The following is a 7,719-nucleotide window of genomic DNA, read 5'->3' as shown; positions in this document are numbered from 1 at the left end:
CATGAGGGCAGAGTCTTCATCTGTTCTGCTAACTAATATATCTCAAGATCCTAGAACAATCCCTGGCATAGATATTTAGAAAATACTTGTTAAATGAAATTAATGATATATTAATATTTTCTCACAAAGAATATTTTTTCTCTTTACTTAATAAATGTATAGAAAGAAAAGAAAGGCTGTTATTGATTTTCTAAGTTCTGAGATCCATAGGTTTGAACTCTGTGGGAGAATAATGGTTTTATATGTACTTCTGAAATTAACTTTTAGAAATGATTCTAGGGAGCAAAACTCCTTCCCACTCTGATTGTTCCATATTGTTTGGAAAAGATTTCTCACAGACACACACTGAATAGAAATCTGGATTGTATAAGAGCTCAGCCAGCTCTCAGCTTTGAACATGTTTAAATTAGTCAGAGGCTTCCTCTAAAAAGCCAGAATGTAGGAGTCTGCAACTTCTGATACATTTTGGTTGAGCACTATCAGCTGCTAGTCTTTTGCTACTAGTGATCTTTTGTTTTTCACAGAAATACAAGCTTAAAATTTGTACAAGTTCATATATCAAATTTCTGCTGTTATCTTAGCCTCAAACTCAACCTTTTTAAACTCAGAGAGTGGGAAAATAAAACAATAACTTTTCGCATTTCTTCCTAAAAAATTAAGTCCGTCACAATATTTATGATGGATGAGAGCTGTACAATGTGTACAATTGCCAAACAACCAAAGTCCTATGGCATATACTGTAAACTTTTCTGAGAAATATAATGAATACATTCAAGACTAAACTATCTGAAAGGTCAAAATATAGAAGATAAACTTTACTGTAGCAAAGATGTATCTTTTACAAGGAAAATCAATTTCTGACCTCTTATCCTGTATTCTTTAGTTAACTAAAACATTTCAAGCACTTATTGTGAGTAAAGTACTATTCGTTTTCTCTTAAATATAGAAGAAATCCCTTCACAAACAACATGTCAATCAAGAGACACCCCTCTGAAGAACTGGTTGTGATAGCTGTTTTCTATTTATTTTCTTTTTCCTAAATCAGTCAATAGAATCTAACCTATCCTCTGCCTCTATATAACTTATGACTATAACATACTTGGTTTTCGATGTCCATTTGTTTATAGTAACATAACTTAAGAAACTCTTAGATTATATATATATATAAACACCTCTGCACTGAGCCTTAACAATCTCTAAGTACATTGATATTTACTGATTCTCTACTATGTGATCCACTTTGGAAAATAGCATTTAATAACTGATTTATAAAGCCTCTGTTTATAGCTCCAAATTCTATGGGTGTGATGAGATAAGATGAAATAGGATACCAAATAAATGTCTTTTAATTGAGGGCAATACGATGTATGATCAAACTAGATTGTGTGTGAGCTTGAATGATAACTCATACTTACTAGCTGTCTGTCTTTTAACAAGTTTCTTAAATCTCCTAAAGTCTCCCAGTATCTCGGCTTTCTCATCTGTAAAATGGAGCTAATAGGAGTAAAGAGTTAATACATTAACCAGCTGATTTGGTCAGTTTAGGCTTTTATAAGAAAATACCATGTATTTGGTAATTTATCAACAATAGAAATGTATTTATCATAGTTCTGGAGTCTGGGAAGTTCAAGATCAAGCAGGTTCAGTGTCTGGTGAAGGCTATTCTCTACTTCCAAAGTGGCATATTGTGGTTGTATACTCCAGAGGAGAGAAAGCTCTGCCGTTACATAGCAGAGAGGACAACAGGGCAAAAAGGAGCTATCCCATTCTCTCCAGACCTTTTATAAGTGATTAATCCCATCCATGAGGGCTCAGCACCCATGACCTTATCAACTCCTAAAAGCCCCACCTCTTAACACTATCACATTGGCAGTTAAATTTCAAGCCATGAATTCTGGAAGACAGTCAAACCATAGCATTTCATCCCTGGTTCTTCTTGCATTCAAAATACATTCAAGCCATCTCAATAGCCCCCATAGTCTTAACTTGTTCCAGCATAAACTCAAAACCTATAGTTCTGAGTGTCATCTAAATCAAATATGGGTGAAATTCAGGGTATACTTCATCCTGAGATAAATTCTCCTCCTGCTGTGAGCTTGTGAAATCAAACAAGTTATGTAATTTGAAAATGCAATTGTGGGACAGGCACAGAATAGGTATTCTCATTATAAAAGGGAGAAATAGACAACAGAAAAGAGGTAACAGATCCCAAGTAAGTCCACATCACAAGTCAAACAACAACCAATCTTTAAGCTTGAGAATAATCTTCCATGTCTGGCTTTCTATACACACTGGGGCATGAGTCGGGTCCCCATGGCTTTGGGGGGCCCACCTTCACAGCTTTACTGTGGGTACGGCTCACACAGCCACTCTTCAGGAGTGGGAGTTGAGTGCCTGTGGCCGTCCTGGGCTGGTGTTACACTACACACTGGCGGCTCTACAGGCCTAGGGTCTTACAAGTTGTCCTGCCCCATGGCTCCACTAAGTACTGTCCTAGAAAGGGCTCTCTGTGGTGGCCTGTTCTATAGCAACTCTACGCCTAGACCTGGAGGCTATCTGGGACATCATCTGGAATAATCGGGGTGGATGTAGCCATGCTTCCATGGCTTGTACACTCTGTTCCTGCAGAGTTACCAGGACATGCCAAGGTTTTCTACAATCCTCTCTGGAACAGAGGTCTGAGCCATAGCTGGGCCCAGCTGGGCCACAGCTGAGGCAGCCAAGGAGTACTGCAGAGGGATGCGGGAAGTGGAGGCTTGAGGCGGCCCTTCCAAGAAGGCGCAGTGCAGCTGGGTCCTCCGGAGAGAACCAGTAACATGCCCTCGCACAGGAAAAAGGATGAAAGGGGTGAACTCAACCGCTCAAAGTCTTTTATAAGGTCACTAATCCTATTCAGGAGGGCTCCTCCCTCATGACTTAATCACATCCTAAAGACCCCACTTCTTAGTACTATTGATACAGACAGGAGACAGGGAAATACTGGGGGGAAGAGGGCAGTTCTCCAGCAAAGGCCCCACCCTCAAGCATGAATAACTGCAGCCCTAAATGGGAACAGGCATTCCTGTTTTCAGGCCTAAAAAGTTGCCTTTTGGCCCACCATGCCCACCTATACTGTATCCATATAAACCCCAAACCCCCAGCTCCAGAAGAAGACGAGCAGGTGAATAGAAGAGCAGAAGAGTGGCAGAAAATGAGAGAGAAGTAGCAATGTCGGGAGCAGTTCAGCTGAGGACCGTTGGCGAATTGGCCGCTGGACAGCCCAACTCCAGGGGAAGATCATCTTACCACTCCATCCCCTTTCCAGTTCCCAGTCCATCTCACTGAGAGCCAACTCACCACCCAATAAAGCCCATGCCTTCACCATCCTTCAAGTCCATGTGTGTGGCCTGATTTTCCCAGGATGCTGGACAAGAGCTCAGGATACAGACAGCTGTCACACTGGCCTTCTGCCTTTGCAAAACGGCAGAGGGTCCACTGAGGTGTTAAGACTTAAGTTATCCATGGACATCAAGGCTAAAAGAGTACACTGTAGCACACACCTACTTGGGCTCTGGGAGTCGCAGGCTCCTACCACTAGACGCTGCTGTGGGGCCAGAGCCCAGGGGTGCTCACCCCAGCTCCTGCACCTGTTCCTCCTGCATGTTCTCCCTCCCATAAGGGGTTTGAGCAGGAGCACCAACCAAAGAGAAGAGCCACACCCCTGTTGCATGTCCAGTGAGGGAGGTCAAGGAATTCTCCTGTTTCACTATCACATTGGTGATTAAGTTTCAACACATGAATTTGGAGAGACACTCAGACCAGAGCACTTGCTTAGAATATCGCTGCCACATAGGAAGGAATTAATAAGAAGGAACTATCATTAACAAGGTTATTTTCCCACAGAAAAACGCCAGAGCTCCTCACTGCCCTTTGTTCATGGTACATAACAAATATTTGGGGAGAAAAATCAATCAATCCTTTCTCAGATGATATAATTGTTATTTATGTAAGTTACAGTTTTAACAGATAAAAGAAAGCAATTGCTCAGAATATGAACAATTTATCTTGGTGGTAAGATCAGATGACAATTTCTTTTAAGGCTCCTGATATTGTATGACCATTGTATGATGAAATAAACAGCATTTTCCACAATAGCCAAATAGTAAATATAATGACAGCTTCAATTCTCAATATAGGATGATGGCATCCTACCAGAGCCCAATTCAGAAAAGCAATTCAGAAGAAGCAATTGTGCAAAGGGTGCTAATGATCTGTTTTCTGCTGCCTTAGCTTCTTCTAGGGACATAATTTATGTTTTCTGTAAAAAGGAGAGGGAGTGCTTGACCTTAAGCAATCCTCCTTGAATATTCGTTCCTTCGAATTATATTTTGAAAAATGAGTGTCAGAATTCCATTTTCCTTTTGGCAAAGAAAGCTAGTGGGCAAGTATTCTGTGTGCTCACACGAGCATACGTTTTTTATAACAAAACACAATTGTGAGGTAAAATTATTCGGTAGAAACTAGGGTGTCTAATAGAGGTAGCTATATAAGTATAAGGCCATCCCATCCTTAAGAATAAGGAACACTTGTAATAATGACAAGTGTCCCCTACAGAAATGTGTATTAAATACAGCCCAATTCATAAGCAAATTGGAGGTCAAGTGTCCAAGATTCTACTCCATAAAGCAAAGTAAGCTTTAAAAAAAAAAATGAGGTAATTATAAAGAGAGAACTGCCTCAGGCAAAATAAACTCTCAGGAGTATATCCATAGAATGCCTGATATTGAGCAAAATCACTTTAGATAAACTGCTTATGAAAGAACACCAAAGTAACCAAATGAGGCAATTTATTTTACAGCTTTGTCTTTTACAAACCTGCTAAAAAGTCTATCAAAGGTAATTGGCTCTGTTTTAAAATCAGCTGTGTGTTTTTCCTAAAAAAAAAAAAAAAAAAATTAAGGAGCAGGGTAGATTATTTCTGAACAAATCAAATTCAAGCTGATAAAGTTATAATAGACATTTATGTGTCTACTAGTCAAAAAGTAGTATCAGATCACAGACAAACACAATTTTAAGAAGGGAGAACAGGGCATTTTTTTTACTCCTTTGAAAACTTAACTATTTTATAGGACATTGGAGGACTGGCTCCTATGATCTCTAACTATTGCATTATGCCTGAAGTACAACCTTCCAGGAGAAGCAATTGGCGGCAGAGGTAAAGGTTTTAAAAAAAAAAAAAAAAAAAAAAAAAAAAAAAAAAAAAAAAAAAAAAGATTTCATTTTCTGGTTGATGTTCCCATGAAGTGATAAAGAATGCAATGAGAGGAAAAGCTGTCCCTAAAGCCTGCCTACTCCTTGGATAAATATTAACGTGAATATTTAAGATTAGACTAGTCCTAAGCAAGCAGTATCGTTTGTTGGGGATATCCAGTCAATTCCTCTGTACTGTGCTTGGAGCAGAAGGCTGCCCTTTTGAAGGACATACTTTTTGAAGTAACTATATTCTTGTATGGTCAATCAGACCATGCCTGTTGAGTTAATAAATGAAAAATGATTAACAAGGATCCGCAAACTTATTTTGTAGTCTTGTAGGGATGGAACGAGTCTTACTTAGATGCTTTAGTCAGCCAAATATTTTAAGATCAGAATAAGGACTGTTAATGGGATCCATTGGAATTTTGTATTGAATTTATGAAATGTTACACTCCTTTATCTTATTCTGTAAAACTATAAAGAGTAAAAATCTTCACAGTATAATTAGAAATGTAAAATTCCATACTCTGAACTTCTAGTTTTAATTTCAGTTTTAAAATCTCTAATCTTATTATCCAAAAATAATTTGTTCCAGTTAATTTTTGTAGCACTCTGATACATGCAAAAGCCATTAAATGTTATAAGGTCATATTTTAATTTTATTTTTTGCATGATGCTTCACTAACCTCACTAAAATGTTTTGGCCATCTGGTGGCCCTTGTCAAATTAAATATCCATTAAAATCTTGCAGGAAACCCCATGTATTGTTCTTTCTTTCATCTCTAACACATTGGCTAACAACAGTAGAGTCTCTATATATCTATTACTTTAGGACCAAAAACTACGATAATGGGATTTATGCTTGTCCTGAACTTTTGTGATTAAGAATTGCTTCAGTGTATATGACATTCAAGGAAAAGAAACTTCATTGTCAAGACGCCCAAGTAGAGTTTTACATGATTTTTAAGCCACCAAAGCAGTCAAGAACCTCCAGGACATTATGCCAAGTGAAATAAGCCAGCCACCAAAGGATAAATACTACATTAGTCCACTTACATAAAGTGTCTGTAATAGTCAGTATCATAGCAGCTTAGAACATAATAGTGACTTTCAGGGCCTGAGATGTGAAGGAAATGGGAAATTGTTCAACAGCTATCAAGTTTCAGTTGTGCTAAATATCTTCTAAAGATCTGCTATGCAACATAATGTCTATAGTTAACAATACAGGATTGTGCACCACAAATTTTGTCAAGAGGATAGATCTCAAGTTAAGTGTTCTTATCAAAGAAAGGCCCAACATACAAACAAAGGGTCAGAGAGAAACTTTGGGAGCTGCTGGATATGTCTATTACCTTGATTGGAACGATGGTGTCACAGGTGCTTGCCTATGGTGAAACTCAGAACTGTACATGTTAGACATCATGTTAGACATGTGCGGTCCATTGTGTGTCAATGATACCTCAATAAAGCTGTTTTCAAAAAAAAGAAAACCACTGCTTGCTTCTTTTGGCAGCAATATACTAAAATTGGAAGGATACTGAGAAGAGTAGCATGGTCCCTGTGCAAGGATGACAGGCCAATTCATAAAGCATTCCATAAAATATTCTTTATTTATAAAAAATTAAAAAGAAAAATAATAATTGGAAAAATTTAATTCCATGACCTTTAAAATTTTTTGTCAAAGTATTAAAAATTATCTTACTGATTATAAATGTGTATTACATAAAATTTAGTAAAACTAATGTGTATTATAATTTAAAATATTATAAACATGAAACATTTTAATGCTTCATTTCTTTATTTCTATATTCATTCTATTTAAAAAAAAATTGTCCAGCCTGGGCAACATGGTGACACCCTATCTCTACAAAAAATACAAAAATTAGCTGGGCGTGATGGCACATACCTCTAGTCCCAGCTACTCGGGAAGAAGAGGTGGGAGAATTGCTTGAGCCCAGGAGGTGAAGGGTGCATTGAGCCAAGATCATAACACTGTATTGCAGCCTGGGCAACAGAGGGAGACCTGGTCTCAAAAAAAAAAAAAAAAAAAAAAAAAAAAAAAAAAAGTAGTCACCAATAGTGGTGACTGTCTCAGCCTCCCGAATTAGCTAATTTTGAATTTTTAGTAGAGACGGGGTTTCTCCATATTGGTAAGGTTGGTCTCAAACTTCCGACCTCAGGTGATCCACTCACCTTGGCCTCCCAAAGTGTTGGGATTACAGAAGTGAGCCACCGCACCCAGCCTCTAATTTATTTTAATCATTATTTTTCCTAGCTTCTATCGTTCATTTATTTGTCCTGGTGGTACTCTGATATAGAAATGAGCAAGCTTAAAATAAGGGTAAAATCATCTTTTTTAAACTCAACTTACAATATGCCTTTTAAAAGTGGCATAGAGCAACAATGTACAGCATGACTGTCTATGATATAATCTATAAGGCTGCCTTTCTAAGTCAGTATGTGGGTAACATTTCCCTTACATCTATC

At 37.9% G+C, this 7,719-nt stretch overlaps 1 non-coding gene across 1 annotated transcript; it reads left to right on the top strand.

Annotated features, from left to right (window-relative positions):
• Window positions 1-6,730: 6,730 nt before the first annotated feature.
• Window positions 6,731-6,835, top strand: LOC135274365 (U6 spliceosomal RNA). The gene has a single exon (XR_010342208.1). It is a non-coding gene; the product is annotated as a U6 spliceosomal RNA (small nuclear RNA).
• The last annotated feature ends 884 nt before the right edge of the window (window positions 6,836-7,719 follow it).

Source organism: Aotus nancymaae, unplaced genomic scaffold (assembly GCF_030222135.1).
Source record: "Aotus nancymaae isolate 86718 unplaced genomic scaffold, 86718_ANA_hifiasm-v0.15.2.pri h1tg000011l, whole genome shotgun sequence".
Taxonomy (NCBI): Eukaryota; Metazoa; Chordata; class Mammalia; order Primates; family Aotidae; genus Aotus; species Aotus nancymaae.
The sequence above is the reverse complement of the archived record's forward strand: the minus strand, read 5'-3'. Positions and strand labels throughout refer to the sequence as shown.